The 25,785-nt window shown below is 41.2% G+C and overlaps 15 non-coding genes across 15 annotated transcripts; 8 read left to right on the top strand and 7 right to left on the bottom strand.

Moving 5' to 3' along the window:
* Positions 1 to 11,522: 11,522 nt before the first annotated feature.
* Positions 11,523 to 11,596, top strand: TRNAT-AGU. Its single transcript has one exon. It is a non-coding gene; the product is annotated as a tRNA-Thr (tRNA).
* A 932-nt stretch (positions 11,597 to 12,528) lies between these two features.
* Positions 12,529 to 12,610, bottom strand: TRNAS-AGA. The gene has a single exon. It is a non-coding gene; the product is annotated as a tRNA-Ser (tRNA).
* Positions 12,611 to 13,422: 812 nt separating this feature from the next.
* Positions 13,423 to 13,496, top strand: TRNAT-AGU. Its single transcript has one exon. It is a non-coding gene; the product is annotated as a tRNA-Thr (tRNA).
* A 932-nt stretch (positions 13,497 to 14,428) lies between these two features.
* TRNAS-AGA lies at positions 14,429 to 14,510 on the bottom strand. The gene has a single exon. It is a non-coding gene; the product is annotated as a tRNA-Ser (tRNA).
* An 812-nt stretch (positions 14,511 to 15,322) lies between these two features.
* TRNAT-AGU lies at positions 15,323 to 15,396 on the top strand. The gene has a single exon. It is a non-coding gene; the product is annotated as a tRNA-Thr (tRNA).
* A 932-nt stretch (positions 15,397 to 16,328) lies between these two features.
* TRNAS-AGA lies at positions 16,329 to 16,410 on the bottom strand. Its single transcript has one exon. It is a non-coding gene; the product is annotated as a tRNA-Ser (tRNA).
* Positions 16,411 to 17,222: 812 nt separating this feature from the next.
* Positions 17,223 to 17,296, top strand: TRNAT-AGU. The gene has a single exon. It is a non-coding gene; the product is annotated as a tRNA-Thr (tRNA).
* Positions 17,297 to 18,228: 932 nt separating this feature from the next.
* On the bottom strand, positions 18,229 to 18,310 carry TRNAS-AGA. Its single transcript has one exon. It is a non-coding gene; the product is annotated as a tRNA-Ser (tRNA).
* Positions 18,311 to 19,122: 812 nt separating this feature from the next.
* Positions 19,123 to 19,196, top strand: TRNAT-AGU. Its single transcript has one exon. It is a non-coding gene; the product is annotated as a tRNA-Thr (tRNA).
* Positions 19,197 to 20,128: 932 nt separating this feature from the next.
* TRNAS-AGA lies at positions 20,129 to 20,210 on the bottom strand. The gene has a single exon. It is a non-coding gene; the product is annotated as a tRNA-Ser (tRNA).
* Positions 20,211 to 21,022: 812 nt separating this feature from the next.
* Positions 21,023 to 21,096, top strand: TRNAT-AGU. The gene has a single exon. It is a non-coding gene; the product is annotated as a tRNA-Thr (tRNA).
* A 932-nt stretch (positions 21,097 to 22,028) lies between these two features.
* TRNAS-AGA lies at positions 22,029 to 22,110 on the bottom strand. Its single transcript has one exon. It is a non-coding gene; the product is annotated as a tRNA-Ser (tRNA).
* Positions 22,111 to 22,922: 812 nt separating this feature from the next.
* Positions 22,923 to 22,996, top strand: TRNAT-AGU. The gene has a single exon. It is a non-coding gene; the product is annotated as a tRNA-Thr (tRNA).
* A 932-nt stretch (positions 22,997 to 23,928) lies between these two features.
* TRNAS-AGA lies at positions 23,929 to 24,010 on the bottom strand. Its single transcript has one exon. It is a non-coding gene; the product is annotated as a tRNA-Ser (tRNA).
* An 812-nt stretch (positions 24,011 to 24,822) lies between these two features.
* On the top strand, positions 24,823 to 24,896 carry TRNAT-AGU. Its single transcript has one exon. It is a non-coding gene; the product is annotated as a tRNA-Thr (tRNA).
* Positions 24,897 to 25,785: the final 889 nt, after the last annotated feature.

The raw sequence follows: 25,785 nt of genomic DNA, 5'->3' as shown, positions 1-25,785 counted from the left end.
ACTCTTCAACACAGTTCTTTTTCCTAAAGTCAGGGAAAAATCTCTGTTAGTCTGGACCGGCTTGACCTGATGATTTGACCGGTCACAGACTACTCTCCCCCCTTGTGGCCCTGCACAGGGCAACGTTTTGGGAGATTCCGACCCTGGCTTTACGGAAAAAGAAAGGGCCGGCACCAACTTGGTGATAACCTGTTGCATGCCAGACATTAGCTGGGACCTTACAGCAACCTGAGCCTTCAATTTGGCTACCGTCACGTCAGTAGAGGCAGTCCGCTCCTTGAAGGCATTGACTTCAGTATAAGACTGAGTCAACTTAGCCCCAATTTCCTCCTTCTGCCTCTGCAGCTCTACCAACTGTGACTCTATCCCAGCCACCTGCGCATCTCGGTCAACAGTAGACTGCACATTCTCTGCCAGCTGTGCCCGCAATGCCGAAACCTGGTCCGAATTACTAGCACAGCATTGGCAGTGAATGGCCGGAGGAATTGTCTCCGTTGACTGAGACACCAGCGCCACTTCCTTTGGCTTACAGATGCTAGCCTCAAACGTATGAACGAGTTTGGCCAGCATCCGAAGCCGTTTGGTGGCCTTGTTCAAAACCGTCCGTTTGTTAACACAAAGCTTGTCGTAACTACAAGCCTGTGCTAACAAATCGGACCACAGCATTTCTGCTGACTTGTATGTCGTGGGGAGGATGGGGTTAAATGTGCTGTGTTTGCTCAAGTGTTGCAGTGTGGGGAAGTCCATACTCACCGTTTGATGAGTGTCCATCTTCTCCTTGGCGCCGTATCTCGCAGCTGCTTGGAAGAAGTCCATTTTCCCGGATCGCCTCTTCCCGACCAGCCTGACTTGTACGCCGCTTCCACGAAGATGGATCTCCTTTAGTGACGTGTGCTCTTCTCCCTTGCAATCACTTGAGCGATGCTTGTTGGTGCTGTACTTTTCCGTGTCTTCTTACCCCAGCAACGGTGACCGTGTAAAGCAAATACAAAAGTATTAATTCACAGAACAATTATAGATTCTCTGCAAAAGATTTTGTTTTATTTCTGGTACTCTAAGGGAAGTATCGCTTCTCCTGTACGAATTATCGGGTCCTAGACGCTCAGACACTCCGCTGACCGCGTCTCTCCTGCCCGCTAATTCACAGTACTAGCGACCCTCAACCTTAAGACCAAAAATAAGCGCAAAATCCACGCAGTGGGCCTGGCTCGCCAATGTAAAGGGGGAATATTAATCACCAATATTTATGCAAATATCGATAATTAACATTCATAAATGGGAGGAGCCATCTAGTGATAACTCCGCCCATTTAGGCCTTTATATAATAACAACAATACCTTTGCTATGCTTTACACTAATCACTACGCTAGCTGAAAGCGCCTTACTATCACTATACTACGGCGGCGACTACTAAAAACACCATACACTGCATTATGAACAATAAGGAATATTTATTACACAATACAATTATATCAGTCTAGCAATACGTTATATCTATATATATTCATGGATCAATGGATATGAATATATATACATATAGACGTACACACCGCAATACAGAAACAGTACTACAATAAACACAATACAAGCCTAACTACACTACACAATCCCAAATTCCACCCCACATACTATCTATACATTACAATAATACATCATACACACAAATATCAGTAACCCACCCCACCTGACTATTCACTGTCCCTACGGGTACGACGAGGGTTAATGGTGGCCTCACAGGGGTGTAAACCGACCACAAACACAAAGGGTTAACAATGGGGATAATATCAGAACTGTACAGCAATGCAAGGGTGAATATCCTGCAAGTGTACAGTGGGAAGGGGGGGGGGTGTGTGGCAGGGTTAGAGCAGGGGTTACCACCAGGGGTTAATCAGGGTAGGGAAAGGGTTACACGGTGGAGCAAGGGTTTGGGGGATCAGGGTGTCCAGTAACATGGCAAGGGTAAGGGGTTACAGGACCAGGGGTGATATGTGAGGGGTAGGTAGGGGCTACACAGGTATACTTAGGCCTTATCCAGGTGGTCATCATGAAGCTGCTCTCTCCCCTGCATCTCTGAATCTAGTCTGGTTGCAAGAGCCCGCACCTCTGGCCGGTTCGGGGTTTTATAGCCCAAAAGCAACCCCCTCCTCCTTCCTCAGGCATGTGACATCATAGTGTCACTGTGACGTATGCCTGCCTACAATCCCCAGAGTCCTCCCCCCCCTCCCCTAGTCCCAAAAATGCTGGGAGTAGGGGCATGGAGTTTTAGCCATGTGCAGAGGTGTGGAAAAACAGGTTCTCAGCTTCTTGATGTCTCTGGTTAGAAGGTCCCCTCACAAACGGTGCCAAAGCGTCTGATTGCTTTGGGCCTGAACAAAAGGGGACTAGATGCTAATCAGCTGTTATCCTACAGGCTATAACAACTCTGTAGATAACAGTTGGAATTGCATATATGCATATATATATCCACAGATGCTTGAACCGGGGGTATGAATGGGCAGCAATAAGCCCACATACATACTGTCATGCTGACATAAGTGTATATACATAGACACGTGTGCAAATACATACACACATATCTATATATACACACACCCTCGCATATATCTGGGGCATCACATACAGGGGACATATATAAGGGGGCACATATATATACTAATATAAGGGGGCACAGCTTCCAGGGACCACATATTTCCCACAGGGGCCACCATGAGCCCCTGGGGATCACCATGGGCATCACCCCATGATGCGGTGGTTAATGTATGCATATATATACCATACATGCCCGCACGTGTTTGCAGGCATGCATGGATATATATGCACACGTCTCAACCGTTCCTCAACAAGTACCTATTACATCCAGTAATGTCTCCTGTAATTATACACATTCCAGTTCCTCATATTCTCCATTCGGCCCAGACCGCCATGATGACTTCTTTCAGCCACGCCTAGTCTCTGGAGAGTACATAGACATCTTCAGTTCATCACTTTTTCATCATCCTCCCTATTCTGGTGCCCCAACAGTGTTATCCTTCTTCTACCTTAATACTGTGTCTGCTGTGCTTCCCAATGCCCTCAAATACTAAACTGCAGTGGCCTATGGCATATGAAAGTGAACGGCAGGGCACGGAAGTCATTGGATCCCGTTCCTCACCAAAAAATTCAACTTTATCACCAACCTGAGGACATCAATACAGTTGTATGTGTGGCAGAAATCCCAGCTAACCTTTTGTTTTTTGACAAGAGCATGTCGTTTTAATTGCCGTTGATGCGCGCAAATGTTTAGACTTACTGTATTTCAAAAGTGCAGTTGAATATTTTCCAATTTCGTAGGGTTGCACTATGTTGGTACTCTGGTGCTGTGGTTTAGTTGGTTAAAGCGCCTGTCTAGTAAACAAGAGATCATGAGTTCAAATCTCAGCAGTGCCTGTTCCTTTGGGTTTTTATGTCACATGAAAAAATGTGATCAAGCCAGTAGATTTTAGCCACAGGTATTTCTATCTGGACAGTTCGCACACATAGATTTAAACAGGACATGTCTGGTAATTTTGGAGCTTGTGATTCAACTGTGATAGATTAGGAACCAAGTGTAACACCAAAAAAATCATAAGATAAAACAAATAAATTCAGGTTACATCCTGGTTGAATTAACATAGGGGTCTGAATTAAGTTATGGGTCATTTCTAGAACCTAAATTAATTTAGGATTTTTTTTTTATTTTGAGTTCGGGTCAGGGTTTCATGTCCCTCATGATCCAATCCTACATTTCCTACTTACCGTTGCTTGTGGACTATAAGATGCACTATTTAACTATAAAACATCTTTGCAAAAAGTGACTGGTTCTTATAGTGCACAGTCAGTTTTTCTTTTAGCAGTGCCAGACCCCTGACTGCTTCCTTAAGTACTTGCCTCACAGGTTACTAGTTAGAGTCATTGAGATGGTAACATGGTTCCCTTTCCTTCCTCTTCCCCTCTCTATCATCTCTGTCAATTCTTTATTGTTCCAATCTAGAGAGATTTTTGGAGTGACCATAGGGCATTTTCAACATTTACAGAAATTCTACATGCCTGGGCAAATATAGGTTGCTGAAAGGTGTGAAAAATAAAGATACATTATAAAGTTTTATCTTTTTACATATGCTAATGAATCAAAACCAAAAAAGTTAGACAGACAGCCACATTTAGATTTTTTTAATTCATTCTCCTTATTGTAAGTTGTGTTTGAACACAGATGGACGGTCATAATGTTGTGAATTCATTGTAAAAGAGCTTAATACCTGACTTTCTTTATAGGATAGCAACATGAAGTTAGAGGTCCTATTCTATATAAGGTCTCATTCAGAAGTGCGCATCATGACCTCCTTTAAAATGGGATTGGATTCTATCATGAGCGTGAAGGAATACTTTTACCGAACAAATCTTTTCAGACTTTGTCTTCAAAGGATCCAATGCCAAAATTTGGGATGAAGTACCTATTACATCCAGTAATGTCTCCTGTAATTATACACATTCCAGTTCCTCATATTCTCCATTCGGCCCAGACCGCCATGATGACTTCTTTCAGCCACGCCTAGTCTCTGGAGAGTACATAAACATCTTCAGTTCATCACTTTTTCATCATCCTCCCCATTCTGGTGCCCCAACAGTGTTATCCTTCTTCTACCTTAATACTGTGTCTGCTGTGCTTCCCAATGCCCTCAAATACTAAACTGCAGTGGCCTATGGCCTATGAAAGTGAACGGCAGGGCACGGAAGTCATTGGATCCCGTTCCTCACCAAAAAATTCAACTTTATCACCAACCTGAGGACATCAATACAGTTGTATGTGTGGCAGAAATCCCAGCTAACCTTTTGTTTTTTTTTGTTTTTTTTATAAATTCTTTATTTTCAATTTTTTAAAAAGAATACAGTAACAAAATATGCATTTCATGGTCATAGAAAGTCACATAAGAAACCACATAATATCCATTTTAATGCCTTACTTATGAGCAGATATGGGTTCTCATTTTATCGAATACTTAGACTTTCCCATTTAGTAAGGGAAATAGCGTATGTTTTAATTTTGCGCTTGTCTGATTTCATTCCCTAGACTCTACATTAAAATCATGCAAGGGAACATAAGTAGACGTCAAATAGAGACCATTTGAAATAGACAGAGAGAGGATCAAGGGATCCACAGAGAATTAAGATATAAACAGAAGGGGGGGGGGGGGGGGGGGGAGGGGGGGGGAGAGGAGTATGGAAGGGAGCCTTGACATACATTATTTCTTCAGCTATTGGCATTACTTCTACTAGTACTGTTTCCGTCCGGAGGCACCTCCGCCAGAGATCTCCAAGGGCTCCACACCTTCAGAAACCTATCATGAGTCCTATTTATCCACCCTGTCATCTCCTCAAATTTACAGATTTGGTTGACCTTCGCTTTCCATTCAAGTATGGAGGGACGGTCTATATCTAACCAATGTAGAGGAATTAACATCTTGGCTGCTGCTAGGAGATGCGAAACTAGGTTCTTTTTTGATGGCGCATAATCCGATGCGGGGAGAGATAAAACTATCATTTCTAACTTGAGTTTGAAACTTGGGGTTTTGAGTTTCTGTATTGTTGCTTCTACTTTTCCCCAATAATCTTTAATTCTGGGACATTCTCACCATATATGTGATAATGTGCCTACTCCCTCTCCACATCTCCAACACTCCCTTGTATCAGACAATCCTCTCTTGAAAAGGAAGTCAGGTGTTCTATACCACCTTGTTAGCAATTTGAAGTGGTTTTCTTTTAAGCGTGTACAGATTGAAAATCCATGTGAGTTTGCTAGTACTCTTTTGACCTCTGCATCACTTAGAGTTCTGTTCAATTCCTTTTCCCATTTTCTAAGATATAGGGGTTTCAGTGGTTCTCCCAGGCCTCCCACCAAAGGATAAAGCTTTGCAACCTTTCTTGCGACTGTGATTGGTGAGCACGTCAATTTCTCAAAATCAGTCATGGACCTTTGCAGTGGGTACTGCTCTTTCAATTCCCCGCACACAGCTCTAATATGGGACTTCATGAGAAAAAATCCTGATGAGTCTACTATCTCGCTTGGAAGCAATTTGAGGATGGAAGATTCCAGCTCAGGCACGACCTCACTAAACTTAATAGATGTAAAATAAGACCATAACTGCGGTTTGTCTCTGCTGTTTTTATTAAGGAGTTCCGGAATGAGGCTTACCGGCATCAGTGGAGATGGATTAGGTGCTAGGATTTTGCTAATTTCTCTCCAGACCTCTCCTAATCTTATGAGCATGGGGTCTACATCTATATCTCTTTTTGTGTGTTGATCTGGTAGCCATAAATGTTTCTGGAAACTTTGGCCCGCACTCTGTCTGCATATAGCCTGAACATCTGGTTGTCTTTTAGGGTCTACTAGTTCCAGCCATCTATTGAGCTGTATTGCTTTATAATAGCTAGCAACATCTGGTAGTCCTAGACCCCCTTGTTCCTTATTTCTAGTCAGGATTCTATGAGAGATCCGAGGTTTCCTACCATTCCATAGGAATTTAGAAAACATACTTCTTATGCTTGAGAGAAAGGATTTGGGAAGCCATATTGGAACTAACTGCATGACGTATAAAATTTTGGGCATTACATAGGCTTTTAAAATGTTTTTCCTACCCATCCAGGAGAGATAAGGTAGGTTGTAAGTTTGCAGCAGATCCCGTATTTCTTTTAAGAGGGGGTAAAGTTATGTAAATATAAGTCTTTGGTGTCTTTGGGAATATGTATCCCTAAGTATTTAATCGGGCCCTTAGTCCACTGGAAAGGAAGCTGATTCCTCAGGGCCATTTATTTGGTTCTCGGGAGGGATATGTTTAGGAGCTCAGATTTGGAGTGGTTAACTTTAAAATCTGACAGCGAGCTATAAGTATCTATTTTCTCTATCAAGGGGCTTAGTCCTTTTTCAGGGTCTTTTACTAGGAACAATAGGTCATCCGCAAAGGCAGTGCATTTTAGTTCTCTCTGACCGTATTTGACTCCCGAGATATCTGTTGACTGTCTGACTAACTGTAAAAGTGTTTCCACTACTAATATGAACAATGAGGGAGACAGGGGACAGCCCTGCCTAGTTCCATTGGTGATATTGGAGGCCGGCGATAAAGTTCCATTTACTTTTAGTCTGGCATAGGGATTTCTGTAGAGAGTTAGAATCGCCTGTATAAATGCATCCGGAAAGGCGAACCTCTGCAGAGTCATTTTCATGAACATCCAGTTGACCCTGTCGAACGCCTTTTCGGCGTCGATGCTTAGTAAGGCTAGGGGGAACCCTTTTTTATGTGCTATGTGTATGGCATGAAATATTCTGTGAGTATTATCCTTCCCCTCCCGCCCCTGGACGAATCCTGACTGTTCTGATCCTATCAGATTTGGCAAAAGCTTACTCATTCTGCAAGCCAAGATTTTGGCCCATAGTTTCAAGTCCAGGTTCAGGAGGGAAATTGGACGATAACTGCCACAGTTCTGGGGGTCCTTCCCTTCTTTAGGGATCAAGGTGACATGGGATTCTAGCGTCTGTCTAGGCAAGGAGTTACCCTGTAGCAGAGCGTTACAGACTTCTGTAAATCTAGGGATCAAGATGTCTTGAAATTTTTTATAATATATCAAGGACAGACCATCTGGTCCTGGGCTCTTTCCTGGTGGGAAACTTTTAAGAGTGTTTGTCACTTCTTCTGCCGTTATTGGACTAGTAAGATATGTAGAGTCTTCCTTTGTTATGTTCGGTAGATGCAGGGAGCTCAGGAACTCCTTAATATTTTGTTCTCTATGTAAGTCTCCAGCAGGTGTGCCACCCCCGCGGAGATTATATAGGGCTGAATAGAATTCTCTGAAGGCCCTGGCTATCTCTGGTGTTTCCTGTGTCAAATTACCATTTAGTTTTTTTATAGCTGTAATATATTTTATATTTTTAGCTTTCTTTAGTAGAGAAGACATCAACTTCCCTCCTTTATCACCATGCGCGTATACTCTATGCTGAAAATTCAGCATCTGTCTCATAATCCTTTGATTGAGAAGGTCACGAAGTTGTAACCTAAGCTCTGTCAAAGCTTTTTGGTGTTCTGTTTTTAGTGAAGCTTTGTGTATCTTTTCTACTTTTGCTATCTTCTCCAAAAGTGTGTCTACTTCCTTCTGTCTCTCCTTCTTAACTCTGGAACCCAGTGAAATAAAACACCCCCTAACAAATGCCTTATGGGCCTCCCATATCATGGTCTGTGAGCTGTGTGCTGGTGAATTGATCGCAAAATACTCCAACAATTGGGTCCTAACCTGATCCAAGTGAGATTGATTGAGTAGTAAAGATTCGTTCAGTTTCCAGCTCCATTCTCTGTTCGGTAGGGAGGCCAGGGAGAAGGTCACTGTGCATGGTGCATGATCCGACACCGTGATAGTTCCAATTTCAGCTGACCTACAGTTGGAGAGAAAAGATGCAGAAGTCAAAATGTAATCTAACCTCTGGTATGTCCCATGTGGACTAGAGTAGAAGGAAAAATCCTTGACTGAGGGTTTGAGGCTACGCCATACATCTATTAGCTGTAGTTCATGAAGCTTCTTGTGGAGCTTGCTAAGGAGTTTTTGTGATATATGGGACTTAGTTGAGGATGAGTCCACCAATGGATCTAGCACTAGATTTAAGTCTGCGCCTAGGATTATTTGACCTTCCGCGAACAGTTTGAGGGTGTCTAGAGCCTGTAGGAGCCAGCGAACTGGTGATTTGTTAGGGAAGTAAAAATTTGCTAATGTAAATTTGCTGTTTGCTATTAAGCCCTTGACTAGCAGGAGCCTTCCTTCCGCATCTGTATGTTGCTTTAGAAGGTTGAATGGCACTGATTGGTGTATTGCTATGGCAACACCTTTAGAAGCTGATATTGGTTGTGTACTATGAAACCAGTGTGTAAATGGACGTTTCGGTAGTCTTGGCATTTTCTTCTGACGGAGGTGAGTCTCCTGGAGGAACACAATCTGTGAGCCAAGTTTTTTGAGGGCAAGCAGAACCTGTCCCCTTTTCTGAGGCGTATTAAGGCCTTTTACGTTAAATGTGGAGACTACTATATCAGTCATTCTAAATAAGCTATAACCCTAGTCTCTTAGTTAAGAGTTTCTAGTAATATGCCCACCAGACAGTCGTCTACTGGACAAGTCAAGGTTGGTGAGATACAATAGGGGGAGGTTAGAGAAGATAAAGGGTAGGGTGGGGGGGGGGAGAGGACAGAATAAGAGATCAAGAAAGATATAGAAAAATAAAAAAGTTGATCAATTACTAGGTTTGGAGCTAGTAAATATATGCTGTCACATAGGGAGAAATCCTCAATGTATGTGGACAGCAGGGGGGGGGTAAACAAGAAAAACTTTAAGCCTGGTCGCATCGTCCAGACATCTTAGTAACCAGCTTCAGAACTTTCTTTCTGGTGACCTGTGTATATATATTTATACATAAGCCTTGATGGCACGTATGGCAAACATTTCACCATCTTCTGGGCCAGGAAGTGTTAATTAAGAACAACATACCTTTAACATTAAATAAGACAAAAAGGTAAATGATTGTGTTATACTAGAATACGTCTGTACCCGGGAGTCTCAGATGCAATCCCATGGAAGGACAGGCTCCAGGTTCTAGATGAAGTATATTAAACCCATTATTGAAAACATTGTTAAACACTGTGTATGGTGGTATAAACTCGAACGTGTCCTCACATAGAAGAACTCTATTAGCAAAACGCTCAAGAATCTCCTATATGACTCCACATGTGTTAAGGCACTGGGTACCCCTTTAACATCAGCGTATTATCACACACCTAATCTCGTAGTGAGGTGATGGTAACCCATCTGCGACTGATGTCATCTAAAATATTACTTTAACTTACAGATGGGTGCCTTAGTATTGAGAACATAAATAGAACAAATAATGCAGCTTAAAAGCAGACAACTGAAAAAAATATAAACCGCAAACATGGCATAGTGAACGTCGGAGGATTATCTAGAGGTGACACTGAGTCCTTAAGATATATGCCGACTCATCTTCTACCCCAGAAATGTGAGGGAAGGATGACCAAAGCGTCCCAAAGTGTCGACTATGATTACTAGTAAGGACTGTTCTAGTGATAGCATTCCTAACATGTCCCTCTTAGGTCCTCAATAATACTGCACCGTATCGCAGCCTTAGACGTCTTCATGTCGGAGGGTCTGTAGTTTCTATCTGGAGTTTGGGTGCCTTGGGGGTCTTGTGCCTCTGGATTTTTTTCCAGGGTTCCGTTTGTAGCAGGGTCGGGAGTGCTGCTGGACAGGACACAGGCAGCCATGAGGGGATATCCATGGGCTGAATACCGATGCGTTCCCATGCACCTTCTAGATCCTCTGGAACATGTATAGCGATGCGTTTCCCGTTTTTGAGCACTGATAGTCCAAAGGGATACATCCATGTATACGGTATCTTATGCGCCCTTAACGCATCTAGTAGGGGCTTTAATATTCGCCTCTTCGCGAGCGTTGATGGAGCGATATCTTGATAGAGTGCAATATCTGCGCCATCATAAACAATACGGCTTCTCGTGCGCGCCGCCTCCATAACACGCGCTGTGTCTACAAACGACAATAGGCCGCAAACTACATCTCTTGGCCTCTCGTTCGGCTTCGGTTGGGGTCTTAAAGCCCTGTGTATCCGCTCAATGATAATAGAGTCAGCAGAGTCCGGGCCTAATAAATCTTCAAAGATCTCCATTGCAACTTTGCGGAGTGATTCCGCAGCCCAGGATTCAGGTAGGCCTTTTATTCTAACATTGCGCCTTCTGCTGCGGTTCTCCTGATCCTCCAGTAATGAAAATGCTCTGTTGAGCTCAGCTGTGTGACCGTTCAAGCAGTCTGCCACTCCTGCGGCGTGCGATTTCAGGTCTTGGGCCGTGTGTTCCAGGGCCTCGACCCTATAGCCAATCTGGGAGATCTCCGCTTTTATGTCTGCTAGCTCCGTGAGCACCGGTCTCAGCGCCTTGTCCAATGCTTGGCCGAGTACCTTGGTAAGGAATGATTTAGACACAGGCGCCGGATCCCGCTCGGCAGTCGCACCGCATCTGTCACTATCTGCCTCTGAGTCTTCGGCTTCTACTTCAGCTTCGCGCGCTTCGCGCGCCGCGGCCATCTTAGCATTTGCTCCCGGTGAGTGTAAGCTTCTCTTTTTGAGAAATTTCTGCATATCTTGCTGCCCTTTATGCGATTTTGGTGTGTCTGGGGGTTCTAGCCCTCTGTCTCGCCCGTATTTGACCATTATTTCACAGGTCACCGCTTTTTAAAAGGTTAAAGATGCTGGGACGTGGAGGAGCTGGTCTCTCACACAGCCATCCACACCAACGGCCAGGCTCCGCCCCCCTAACCTTTTGTTTTTTGACAAGGGCATGTCGTTTTAATTGCCGTTGATGCGCGCAAATGTTTAGCCCCACTGTATTTCAAAAGTGCAGTTGAATATTTTCCAATTTAGTAGGGTTGCACTATGTTGGTACTCTGGTGCTGTGGCTTAGTTGGTTAAAGCGCCTGTCTAGTAAACAGGAGATCCTGAGTTCAAATCTCAGCAGTGCCTGTTCCTTTGGGTTTTTATGTCACATGAAAAAATGTGATCAAGCCAGTAGATTTTAGCCACAGGTATTTCTATCTGGACAGTTCACACACATAGATTTAAACAGGACATGTCTGGTAATTTTGGAGCTTGTGATTCAACTGTGATAGATTAGGAACCAAGTGTAACACCAAAAAAATCATAAGATAAAACAAAGAAATTCAAGTTACATCCTGGTTGAATTAACATAGGGGTCTGAATTAAGTTATGGGTCATTTCTAGAACCTAAATTAATTTAGGATTTTTTTTTTATTTTGAGTTCGGGTCAGGGTTTCATGTCCCTCATGATCCAATCCTACATTTCCTACTTACCGTTGCTTGTGGACTATAAGATGCACTATTTAACTAGAAAACATCTTTGCAAAAAGTGACTGGTTCTTATAGTCCACAGTCAGTTTTTCTTTTAGCAGTGCCAGACCCCTGACTGCTTCCTTAAGTACTTGCCTCACAGGTTACTAGCTAGAGTCAGTGAGATGGTAACATGGTTCCCTTTCCTTCCTCTTCCCCTCTCTATCATCTCTGTCAATTCTTTATTGTTCCAATCTAGAGAGATTTTTGGAGTGACCATAGGGCATTTTCAACATTTACAGAAATCCTACATGCCTGGGCAAATATAGGTTGCTGAAAGGTGTGAAAAATAAAGATACATTATAAAGTTTTATCTTTTTACATATGCTAATGAATCAAAACCAAAAAAGTTAGACAGACAGCCACATTTAGATTTTTTTAATTCATTCTCCTTATTGTAAGTTGTGTTTGAACACAGATGGACGGTCATAATGTTGTGAATTCATTGTAAAAGAGCTTAATAATACCTGACTTTCTTTATAGGATAGCAACAGTTTATGGAAAAACCAGTCCTTTAGCCCATGAAGGTAAAGGAACGAGATATCAGTCGTAGTCGGCAGGATTTGAACCTGCGCGGGGAAACCCCAATGGATTTCTAGTCCATCGCCTTAACCACTCGGCCACGACTACAGATGAGAAACAGCAGTTTTGGTGGCTAAGTGGCTCCAATCATCAAACAAAACCAATAACCTGTTCTCCCCCAAGCAATAGGCTAAATACACACGGGAATAACGTGTCATTATTTTTTGGAGCGAGAAGTTGATTTCATGAAGTTAGAGGTCCTATTCTATATAAGGTCTCATTCAGAAGTGCGCATCATGACCTCCTTTAAAATGGGATTGGATTCTATCATGAGCGTGAAGGAATACTTTTCCCGAACAAATCTTTTCAGACTTTGTCTTCAAAGGATCCAATGCCAAAATTTGGGATGAAGTACCTATTACATCCAGTAATGTCTCCTGTAATTATACACATTCCAGTTCCTCATATTCTCCATTCGGCCCAGACCGCCATGATGACTTCTTTCAGCCACGCCTAGTCTCTGGAGAGTACATAGACATCTTCAGTTCATCACTTTTTCATCATCCTCCCCATTCTGGTGCCCCAACAGTGTTATCCTTCTTCTACCTTAATACTGTGTCTGCTGTGCTTCCCAATGCCCTCAAATACTAAACTGCAGTGGCCTATGGCCTATGAAAGTGAACGGCAGGGCACGGAAGTCATTGGATCCCGTTCCTCACCAAAAAATTCAACTTTATCACCAACCTGAGGACATCAATACAGTTGTATGTGTGGCAGAAATCCCAGCTAACCTTTTGTTTTTTGACAAGGGCATGTCGTTTTAATTGCCGTTGATGCGCGCAAATGTTTAGCCCCACTGTATTTCAAAAGTGCAGTTGAATATTTTCCAATTTAGTAGGGTTGCACTATGTTGGTACTCTGGTGCTGTGGCTTAGTTGGTTAAAGCGCCTGTCTAGTAAACAGGAGATCCTGAGTTCAAATCTCAGCAGTGCCTGTTCCTTTGGGTTTTTATGTCAGATGAAAAAATGTGATCAAGCCAGTAGATTTTAGCCACAGGTATTTCTATCTGGACAGTTCACACACATAGATTTAAACAGGACATGTCTGGTAATTTTGGAGCTTGTGATTCAACTGTGATAGATTAGGAACCAAGTGTAACACCAAAAAAATCATAAGATAAAACAAAGAAATTCAAGTTACATCCTGGTTGAATTAACATAGGGGTCTGAATTAAGTTATGGGTCATTTCTAGAACCTAAATTAATTTCGGACTTTTTTTTTATTTTGAGTTCGGGTCAGGGTTTCATGTCCCTCATGATCCAATCCTACATTTCCTACTTACCGTTGCTTGTGGACTATAAGATGCACTATTTAACTAGAAAACATCTTTGCAAAAAGTGACTGGTTCTTATAGTCCACAGTCAGTTTTTCTTTTAGCAGTGCCAGACCCCTGACTGCTTCCTTAAGTACTTGCCTCACAGGTTACTAGCTAGAGTCAGTGAGATGGTAACATGGTTCCCTTTCCTTCCTCTTCCCCTCTCTATCATCTCTGTCAATTCTTTATTGTTCCAATCTAGAGAGATTTTTGGAGTGACCATAGGGCATTTTCAACATTTACAGAAATCCTACATGCCTGGGCAAATATAGGTTGCTGAAAGGTGTGAAAAATAAAGATACATTATAAAGTTTTATCTTTTTACATATGCTAATGAATCAAAACCAAAAAAGTTAGACAGACAGCCACATTTAGATTTTTTTAATTCATTCTCCTTATTGTAAGTTGTGTTTGAACACAGATGGACGGTCATAATGTTGTGAATTCATTGTAAAAGAGCTTAATAATACCTGACTTTCTTTATAGGATAGCAACAGTTTATGGAAAAACCAGTCCTTTAGCCCATGAAGGTAAAGGAACGAGATATCAGTCGTAGTCGGCAGGATTTGAACCTGCGCGGGGAAACCCCAATGGATTTCTAGTCCATCGCCTTAACCACTCGGCCACAACTACAGATGAGAAACAGCAGTTTTGGTGGCTAAGTGGCTCCAATCATCAAACAAAACCAATAACCTGTTCTCCCCCAAGCAATAGGCTAAATACACACGGGAATAACGTGTCATTATTTTTTGGAGCGAGAAGTTGATTTCATGAAGTTAGAGGTCCTATTCTATATAAGGTCTCATTCAGAAGTGCGCATCATGACCTCCTTTAAAATGGGATTGGATTCTATCATGAGCGTGAAGGAATACTTTTCCCGAACAAATCTTTTCAGACTTTGTCTTCAAAGGATCCAATGCCAAAATTTGGGATGAAGTACCTATTACATCCAGTAATGTCTCCTGTAATTATACACATTCCAGTTCCTCATATTCTCCATTCGGCCCAGACCGCCATGATGACTTCTTTCAGCCACGCCTAGTCTCTGGAGAGTACATAGACATCTTCAGTTCATCACTTTTTCATCATCCTCCCCATTCTGGTGCCCCAACAGTGTTATCCTTCTTCTACCTTAATACTGTGTCTGCTGTGCTTCCCAATGCCCTCAAATACTAAACTGCAGTGGCCTATGGCCTATGAAAGTGAACGGCAGGGCACGGAAGTCATTGGATCCCGTTCCTCACCAAAAAATTCAACTTTATCACCAACCTGAGGACATCAATACAGTTGTATGTGTGGCAGAAATCCCAGCTAACCTTTTGTTTTTTGACAAGGGCATGTAGTTTTAATTGCCGTTGATGCGCGCAAATGTTTAGCCCCACTGTATTTCAAAAGTGCAGTTGAATATTTTCCAATTTAGTAGGGTTGCACTACGTTGGTACTCTGGTGCTGTGGCTTAGTTGGTTAAAGCGCCTGTCTAGTAAACAGGAGATCCTGAGTTCAAATCTCAGCAGTGCCTGTTCCTTTGGGTTTTTATGTCAGATGAAAAAATGTGATCAAGCCAGTAGATTTTAGCCACAGGTATTTCTATCTGGACAGTTCACACACATAGATTTAAACAGGACATGTCTGGTAATTTTGGAGCTTGTGATTCAACTGTGATAGATTAGGAACCAAGTGTAACACCAAAAAAATCATAAGATAAAACAAAGAAATTCAGGTTACATCCTGGTTGAATTAACATAGGGGTCTGAATTAAGTTATGGGTCATTTCTAGAACCTAAATTAATTTAGGATTTTTTTTTTATTTTGAGTTCGGGTCAGGGTTTCATGTCCCTCATGATCCAATCCTACATTTCCTACTTACCGTTGCTTGTGGACTATAAGATGCACTATTTAACTAGAAAACATCTTTGCAAAAAGTGACTGGTTCTTATAGTCCACAGTCAGTTTTTCTTTTAGCAGTGCCAGACCCCTGACTGCTTCCTTAAGTACTTGCCTCACAGGTTACTAGCTAGAGTCAGTGAGATGGTAACATGGTTCCCTTTCCTTCCTCTTCCCCTCTCTATCATCTCTGTCAATTCTTTATTGTTCCAATCTAGAGAGATTTTTGGAGTGACCATAGGGCATTTTCAACATTTACAGAAATCCTACATGCCTGGGCAAATATAGGTTGCTGAAAGGTGTGAAAAATAAAGATACATTATAAAGTTTTATCTTTTTACATATGCTAATGAATCAAAACCAAAAAAGTTAGACAGACAGCCACATTTAGATTTTTTTAATTCATTCTCCTTATTGTAAGTTGTGTTTGAACACAGATGGACGGTCATAATGTTGTGAATTCATTGTAAAAGAGCTTAATAATACCTGACTTTCTTTATAGGATAGCAACAGTTTATGGAAAAACCAGTCCTTTAGCCCATGAAGGTAAAGGAACGAGATATCAGTCATAGTCGGCAGGATTTGAATCTGCGCGGGGAAACCCCAATGGATTTCTAGTCCATCGCCTTAACCACTCGGCCACGACTACAGATGAGAAACAGCAGTTTTGGTGGCTAAGTGGCTCCAATCATCAAACAAAACCAATAACCTGTTCTCCCCCAAGCAATAGGCTAAATACACACGGGAATAACGTGTCATTATTTTTTGGAGCGAGAAGTTGATTTCATGAAGTTAGAGGTCCTATTCTATATAAGGTCTCATTCAGAAGTGCGCATCATGACCTCCTTTAAAATGGGATTGGATTCTATCATGAGCGTGAAGGAATACTTTTCCCGAACAAATCTTTTCAGACTTTGTCTTCAAAGGATCCAATGCCAAAATTTGGGATGAAGTACCTATTACATCCAGTAATGTCTCCTGTAATTATACACATTCCAGTTCCTCATATTCTCCATTCGGCCCAGACCGCCATGATGACTTCTTTCAGCCACGCCTAGTCTCTGGAGAGTACATAGACATCTTCAGTTCATCACTTTTTCATCATCCTCCCCATTCTGGTGCCCCAACAGTGTTATCCTTCTTCTACCTTAATACTGTGTCTGCTGTGCTTCCCAATGCCCTCAAATACTAAACTGCAGTGGCCTATGGCCTATGAAAGTGAACGGCAGAGCACGGAAGTCATTGGATCCCGTTCCTCACCAAAAAATTCAACTTTATCACCAACCTGAGGACATCAATACAGTTGTATGTGTGGCAGAAATCCCAGCTAACCTTTTGTTTTTTGACAAGGGCATGTCGTTTTAATTGCCGTTGATGCGCGCAAATGTTTAGCCTCACTGTATTTCAAAAGTGCAGTTGAATATTTTCCAATTTAGTAGGGTTGCACTATGTTGGTACTCTGGTGCTGTGGCTTAGTTGGTTAAAGCGCCTGTCTAGTAAACAGGAGATCCTGAGTTCAAATCTCAGCAGTGCCTGTTCCTTTGGGTTTTTATGTCAGATGAAAAAATGTGATCAAGCCAGTAGATTTTAGCCACAGGTATTTCTATCTGGACAGTTCACACACATAGATTTAAACAGGACATGTCTGGTAATTTTGGAGCTTGTGATTCAACTGTGATAGATTAGGAACCAAGTGTAACACCAAAAAAATCATAAGATAAAACAAAGAAATTCAGGTTACATCCTGGTTGAATTAACATAGGGGTCTGAATTAAGTTATGGGTCATTTCTAGAACCTAAATTAATTTAGGATTTTTTTTTTATTTTGAGTTCGGGTCAGGGTTTCATGTCCCTCATGATCCAATCCTACATTTCCTACTTACCGTTGCTTGTGGACTATAAGATGCACTATTTAACTAGAAAACATCTTTGCAAAAAGTGACTGGTTCTTATAGTCCACAGTCAGTTTTTCTTTTAGCAGTGCCAGACCCCTGACTGCTTCCTTAAGTACTTGCCTCACAGGTTACTAGCTAGAGTCAGTGAGATGGTAACATGGTTCCCTTTCCTTCCTCTTCCCCTCTCTATCATCTCTGTCAATTCTTTATTGTTCCAATCTAGAGAGATTTTTGGAGTGACCATAGGGCATTTTCAACATTTACAGAAATCCTACATGCCTGGGCAAATATAGGTTGCTGAAAGGTGTGAAAAATAAAGATACATTATAAAGTTTTATCTTTTTACATATGCTAATGAATCAAAACCAAAAAAGTTAGACAGACAGCCACATTTAGATTTTTTTAATTCATTCTCCTTATTGTAAGTTGTGTTTGAACACAGATGGACGGTCATAATGTTGTGAATTCATTGTAAAAGAGCTTAATAATACCTGACTTTCTTTATAGGATAGCAACAGTTTATGGAAAAACCAGTCCTTTAGCCCATGAAGGTAAAGGAACGAGATATCAGTCATAGTCCGCAGGATTTGAACCTGCGCGGGGAAACCCCAATGGATTTCTAGTCCATCGCCTTAACCACTCGGCCACAACTACAGATGAGAAACAGCAGTTTTGGTGGCTAAGTGGCTCCAATCATCAAACAAAACCAATAACCTGTTCTCCCCCAAGCAATAGGCTAAATACACACGGGAATAACGTGTCATTATTTTTTGGAGCGAGAAGTTGATTTCATGAAGTTAGAGGTCCTATTCTATATAAGGTCTCATTCAGAAGTGCGCATCATGACCTCCTTTAAAATGGGATTGGATTCTATCATGAGCGTGAAGGAATACTTTTCCCGAACAAATCTTTTCAGACTTTGTCTTCAAAGGATCCAATGCCAAAATTTGGGATGAAGTACCTATTACATCCAGTAATGTCTCCTGTAATTATACACATTCCAGTTCCTCATATTCTCCATTCGGCCCAGACCGCCATGATGACTTCTTTCAGCCACGCCTAGTCTCTGGAGAGTACATAGACATCTTCAGTTCATCACTTTTTCATCATCCTCCCCATTCTGGTGCCCCAACAGTGTTATCCTTCTTCTACCTTAATACTGTGTCTGCTGTGCTTCCCAATGCCCTCAAATACTAAACTGCAGTGGCCTATGGCCTATGAAAGTGAACGGCAGGGCACGGAAGTCATTGGATCCCGTTCCTCACCAAAAAATTCAACTTTATCACCAACCTGAGGACATCAATACAGTTGTATGTGTGGCAGAAATCCCAGCTAACCTTTTGTTTTTTGACAAGGGCATGTCGTTTTAATTGCCGTTGATGCGCGCAAATGTTTAGCCTCACTGTATTTCAAAAGTGCAGTTGAATATTTTCCAATTTAGTAGGGTTGCACTATGTTGGTACTCTGGTGCTGTGGCTTAGTTGGTTAAAGCGCCTGTCTAGTAAACAGGAGATCCTGAGTTCAAATCTCAGCAGTGCCTGTTCCTTTGGGTTTTTATGTCAGATGAAAAAATGTGATCAAGCCAGTAGATTTTAGCCACAGGTATTTCTATCTGGACAGTTCACACACATAGATTTAAACAGGACATGTCTGGTAATTTTGGAGCTTGTGATTCAACTGTGATAGATTAGGAACCAAGTGTAACACCAAAAAAATCATAAGATAAAACAAAGAAATTCAGGTTACATCCTGGTTGAATTAACATAGGGGTCTGAATTAAGTTATGGGTCATTTCTAGAACCTAAATTAATTTAGGATTTTTTTTTTATTTTGAGTTCGGGTCAGGGTTTCATGTCCCTCATGATCCAATCCTACATTTCCTACTTACCGTTGCTTGTGGACTATAAGATGCACTATTTAACTAGAAAACATCTTTGCAAAAAGTGACTGGTTCTTATAGTCCACAGTCAGTTTTTCTTTTAGCAGTGCCAGACCCCTGACTGCTTCCTTAAGTACTTGCCTCACAGGTTACTAGCTAGAGTCAGTGAGATGGTAACATGGTTCCCTTTCCTTCCTCTTCCCCTCTCTATCATCTCTGTCAATTCTTTATTGTTCCAATCTAGAGAGATTTTTGGAGTGACCATAGGGCATTTTCAACATTTACAGAAATCCTACATGCCTGGGCAAATATAGGTTGCTGAAAGGTGTGAAAAATAAAGATACATTATAAAGTTTTATCTTTTTACATATGCTAATGAATCAAAACCAAAAAAGTTAGACAGACAGCCACATTTAGATTTTTTTAATTCATTCTCCTTATTGTAAGTTGTGTTTGAACACAGATGGACGGTCATAATGTTGTGAATTCATTGTAAAAGAGCTTAATAATACCTGACTTTCTTTATAGGATAGCAACAGTTTATGGAAAAACCAGTCCTTTAGCCCATGAAGGTAAAGGAACGAGATATCAGTCGTAGTCGGCAGGATTTGAACCTGCGCGGGGAAACCCCAATGGATTTCTAGTCCATCGCCTTAACCACTCGGCCACAACTACAGATGAGAAACAGCAGTTTTGGTGGCTAAGTGGCTCCAATCATCAAACAAAACCAATAACCTGTTCTCCCCCAAGCAATAGGCTAAATACACACGGGAATAACGTGTCATTATTTTTTGGAGCGAGAAGTTGATTTCATGAAGTTAGAGGTCCTATTCTATATAAGGTCTCATTCAGAAGTGCGCATCATGACCTCCTTTAAAATGGGATTGGATTCTATCATGAGCGTGAAGGAATACTTTTCCCGAACAAATCTTTTCAGACTTTGTCTTCAAAGGATCCAATGCCAAAATTTGGGATGAAGTACCTATTACATCCAGTAATGTCTCCTGTAATTATACACATTCCAGTTCCTCATATTCTCCATTCGGCCCAGACCGCCATGATGACTTCTTTCAGCCACGCCTAGTCTCTGGAGAGTACATAGACATCTTCAGTTCATCACTTTTTCATCATCCTCCCCATTCTGGTGCCCCAACAGTGTTATCCTTCTTCTACCTTAATACTGTGTCTGCTGTGCTTCCCAATGCCCTCAAATACTAAACTGCAGTGGCCTATGGCCTATGAAAGTAAACGGCAGAGCACGGAAGTCATTGGATCCCGTTCCTCACCAAAAAATTCAACTTTATCACCAACCTGAGGACATCAATACAGTTGTATGTTTGGCAGAAATCCCAGCTAACCTTTTGTTTTTTGACAAGGGCATGTAGTTTTAATTGCCGTTGATGCGCGCAAATGTTTAGCCTCACTGTATTTCAAAAGTGCAGTTGAATATTTTCCAATTTAGTAGGGTTGCACTATGTTGGTACTCTGGTGCTGTGGCTTAGTTGGTTAAAGCGCCTGTCTAGTAAACAGGAGATCCTGAGTTCAAATCTCAGCAGTGCCTGTTCCTTTGGGTTTTTATGTCAAATGAAAAAATGTGATCAAGCCAGTAGATTTTAGCCACAGGTATTTCTATCTGGACAGTTCACACACATAGATTTAAACAGGACATGTCTGGTAATTTTGGAGCTTGTGATTCAACTGTGATAGATTAGGAACCAAGTGTAACACCAAAAAAATCATAAGATAAAACAAAGAAATTCAGGTTACATCCTGGTTGAATTAACATAGGGGTCTGAATTAAGTTATGGGTCATTTCTAGAACCTAAATTAATTTAGGATTTTTTTTTTATTTTGAGTTCGGGTCAGGGTTTCATGTCCCTCATGATCCAATCCTACATTTCCTACTTACCGTTGCTTGTGGACTATAAGATGCACTATTTAACTAGAAAACATCTTTGCAAAAAGTGACTGGTTCTTATAGTCCACAGTCAGTTTTTCTTTTAGCAGTGCCAGACCCCTGACTGCTTCCTTAAGTACTTGCCTCACAGGTTACTAGCTAGAGTCAGTGAGATGGTAACATGGTTCCCTTTCCTTCCTCTTCCCCTCTCTATCATCTCTGTCAATTCTTTATTGTTCCAATCTAGAGAGATTTTTGGAGTGACCATAGGGCATTTTCAACATTTACAGAAATCCTACATGCCTGGGCAAATATAGGTTGCTGAAAGGTGTGAAAAATAAAGATACATTATAAAGTTTTATCTTTTTACATATGCTAATGAATCAAAACCAAAAAAGTTAGACAGACAGCCACATTTAGATTTTTTTAATTCATTCTCCTTATTGTAAGTTGTGTTTGAACACAGATGGACGGTCATAATGTTGTGAATTCATTGTAAAAGAGCTTAATAATACCTGACTTTCTTTATAGGATAGCAACAGTTTATGGAAAAACCAGTCCTTTAGCCCATGAAGGTAAAGGAACGAGATATCAGTCATAGTCCGCAGGATTTGAACCTGCGCGGGGAAACCCCAATGGATTTCTAGTCCATCGCCTTAACCACTCGGCCACAACTACAGATGAGAAACAGCAGTTTTGGTGGCTAAGTGGCTCCAATCATCAAACAAAACCAATAACCTGTTCTCCCCCAAGCAATAGGCTAAATACACACGGGAATAACGTGTCATTATTTTTTGGAGCGAGAAGTTGATTTCATGAAGTTAGAGGTCCTATTCTATATAAGGTCTCATTCAGAAGTGCGCATCATGACCTCCTTTAAAATGGGATTGGATTCTATCATGAGCGTGAAGGAATACTTTTCCCGAACAAATCTTTTCAGACTTTGTCTTCAAAGGATCCAATGCCAAAATTTGGGATGAAGTACCTATTACATCCAGTAATGTCTCCTGTAATTATACACATTCCAGTTCCTCATATTCTCCATTCGGCCCAGACCGCCATGATGACTTCTTTCAGCCACGCCTAGTCTCTGGAGAGTACATAGACATCTTCAGTTCATCACTTTTTCATCATCCTCCCCATTCTGGTGCCCCAACAGTGTTATCCTTCTTCTACCTTAATACTGTGTCTGCTGTGCTTCCCAATGCCCTCAAATACTAAACTGCAGTGGCCTATGGCCTATGAAAGTGAACGGCAGGGCACGGAAGTCATTGGATCCCGTTCCTCACCAAAAAATTCAACTTTATCACCAACCTGAGGACATCAATACAGTTGTATGTGTGGCAGAAATCCCAGCTAACCTTTTGTTTTTTGACAAGGGCATGTCGTTTTAATTGCCGTTGATGCGCGCAAATGTTTAGCCTCACTGTATTTCAAAAGTGCAGTTGAATATTTTCCAATTTAGTAGGGTTGCACTATGTTGGTACTCTGGTGCTGTGGCTTAGTTGGTTAAAGCGCCTGTCTAGTAAACAGGAGATCCTGAGTTCAAATCTCAGCAGTGCCTGTTCCTTTGGGTTTTTATGTCAGATGAAAAAATGTGATCAAGCCAGTAGATTTTAGCCACAGGTATTTCTATCTGGACAGTTCACACACATAGATTTAAACAGGACATGTCTGGTAATTTTGGAGCTTGTGATTCAACTGTGATAGATTAGGAACCAAGTGTAACACCAAAAAAATCATAAGATAAAACAAAGAAATTCAGGTTACATCCTGGTTGAATTAACATAGGGGTCTGAATTAAGTTATGGGTCATTTCTAGAACCTAAATTAATTTAGGATTTTTTTTTTATTTTGAGTTCGGGTCAGGGTTTCATGTCCCTCATGATCCAATCCTACATTTCCTACTTACCGTTGCTTGTGGACTATAAGATGCACTATTTAACTAGAAAACATCTTTGCAAAAAGTGACTGGTTCTTATAGTCCACAGTCAGTTTTTCTTTTAGCAGTGCCAGACCCCTGACTGCTTCCTTAAGTACTTGCCTCACAGGTTACTAGCTAGAGTCAGTGAGATGGTAACATGGTTCCCTTTCCTTCCTCTTCCCCTCTCTATCATCTCTGTCAATTCTTTATTGTTCCAATCTAGAGAGATTTTTGGAGTGACCATAGGGCATTTTCAACATTTACAGAAATCCTACATGCCTGGGCAAATATAGGTTGCTGAAAGGTGTGAAAAATAAAGATACATTATAAAGTTTTATCTTTTTACATATGCTAATGAATCAAAACCAAAAAAGTTAGACAGACAGCCACATTTAGATTTTTTTAATTCATTCTCCTTATTGTAAGTTGTGTTTGAACACAGATGGACGGTCATAATGTTGTGAATTCATTGTAAAAGAGCTTAATAATACCTGACTTTCTTTATAGGATAGCAACAGTTTATGGAAAAACCAGTCCTTTAGCCCATGAAGGTAAAGGAACGAGATATCAGTCATAGTCCGCAGGATTTGAACCTGCGCGGGGAAACCCCAATGGATTTCTAGTCCATCGCCTTAACCACTCGGCCACAACTACAGATGAGAAACAGCAGTTTTGGTGGCTAAGTGGCTCCAATCATCAAACAAAACCAATAACCTGTTCTCCCCCAAGCAATAGGCTAAATACACACGGGAATAACGTGTCATTATTTTTTGGAGCGAGAAGTTGATTTCATGAAGTTAGAGGTCCTATTCTATATAAGGTCTCATTCAGAAGTGCGCATCATGACCTCCTTTAAAATGGGATTGGATTCTATCATGAGCGTGAAGGAATACTTTTCCCGAACAAATCTTTTCAGACTTTGTCTTCAAAGGATCCAATGCCAAAATTTGGGATGAAGTACCTATTACATCCAGTAATGTCTCCTGTAATTATACACATTCCAGTTCCTCATATTCTCCATTCGGCCCAGACCGCCATGATGACTTCTTTCAGCCACGCCTAGTCTCTGGAGAGTACATAGACATCTTCAGTTCATCACTTTTTCATCATCCTCCCCATTCTGGTGCCCCAACAGTGTTATCCTTCTTCTACCTTAATACTGTGTCTGCTGTGCTTCCCAATGCCCTCAAATACTAAACTGCAGTGGCCTATGGCCTATGAAAGTGAACGGCAGGGCACGGAAGTCATTGGATCCCGTTCCTCACCAAAAAATTCAACTTTATCACCAACCTGAGGACATCAATACAGTTGTATGTTTGGCAGAAATCCCAGCTAACCTTTTGTTTTTTGACAAGGGCATGTAGTTTTAATTGCCGTTGATGCGCGCAAATGTTTAGCCTCACTGTATTTCAAAAGTGCAGTTGAATATTTTCCAATTTAGTAGGGTTGCACTATGTTGGTACTCTGGTGCTGTGGCTTAGTTGGTTAAAGCGCCTGTCTAGTAAACAGGAGATCCTGAGTTCAAATCTCAGCAGTGCCTGTTCCTTTGGGTTTTTATGTCAGATGAAAAAATGTGATCAAGCCAGTAGATTTTAGCCACAGGTATTTCTATCTGGACAGTTCACACACATAGATTTAAACAGGACATGTCTGGTAATTTTGGAGCTTGTGATTCAACTGTGATAGATTAGGAACCAAGTGTAACACCAAAAAAATCATAAGATAAAACAAAGAAATTCAGGTTACATCCTGGTTGAATTAACATAGGGGTCTGAATTAAGTTATGGGTCATTTCTAGAACCTAAATTAATTTAGGATTTTTTTTTTATTTTGAGTTCGGGTCAGGGTTTCATGTCCCTCATGATCCAATCCTACATTTCCTACTTACCGTTGCTTGTGGACTATAAGATGCACTATTTAACTAGAAAACATCTTTGCAAAAAGTGACTGGTTCTTATAGTCCACAGTCAGTTTTTCTTTTAGCAGTGCCAGACCCCTGACTGCTTCCTTAAGTACTTGCCTCACAGGTTACTAGCTAGAGTCAGTGAGATGGTAACATGGTTCCCTTTCCTTCCTCTTCCCCTCTCTATCATCTCTGTCAATTCTTTATTGTTCCAATCTAGAGAGATTTTTGGAGTGACCATAGGGCATTTTCAACATTTACAGAAATCCTACATGCCTGGGCAAATATAGGTTGCTGAAAGGTGTGAAAAATAAAGATACATTATAAAGTTTTATCTTTTTACATATGCTAATGAATCCAAACCAAAAAAGTTAGACAGACAGCCACATTTAGATTTTTTTAATTCATTCTCCTTATTGTAAGTTGTGTTTGAACACAGATGGACGGTCATAATGTTGTGAATTCATTGTAAAAGAGCTTAATAATACCTGACTTTCTTTATAGGATAGCAACAGTTTATGGAAAA

This window comes from Bufo bufo, chromosome 1 (assembly GCF_905171765.1).
Source record: "Bufo bufo chromosome 1, aBufBuf1.1, whole genome shotgun sequence".
In the NCBI taxonomy this organism is placed as follows: Eukaryota; Metazoa; Chordata; class Amphibia; order Anura; family Bufonidae; genus Bufo; species Bufo bufo.
The sequence above is the reverse complement of the archived record's forward strand: the minus strand, read 5'-3'. Positions and strand labels throughout refer to the sequence as shown.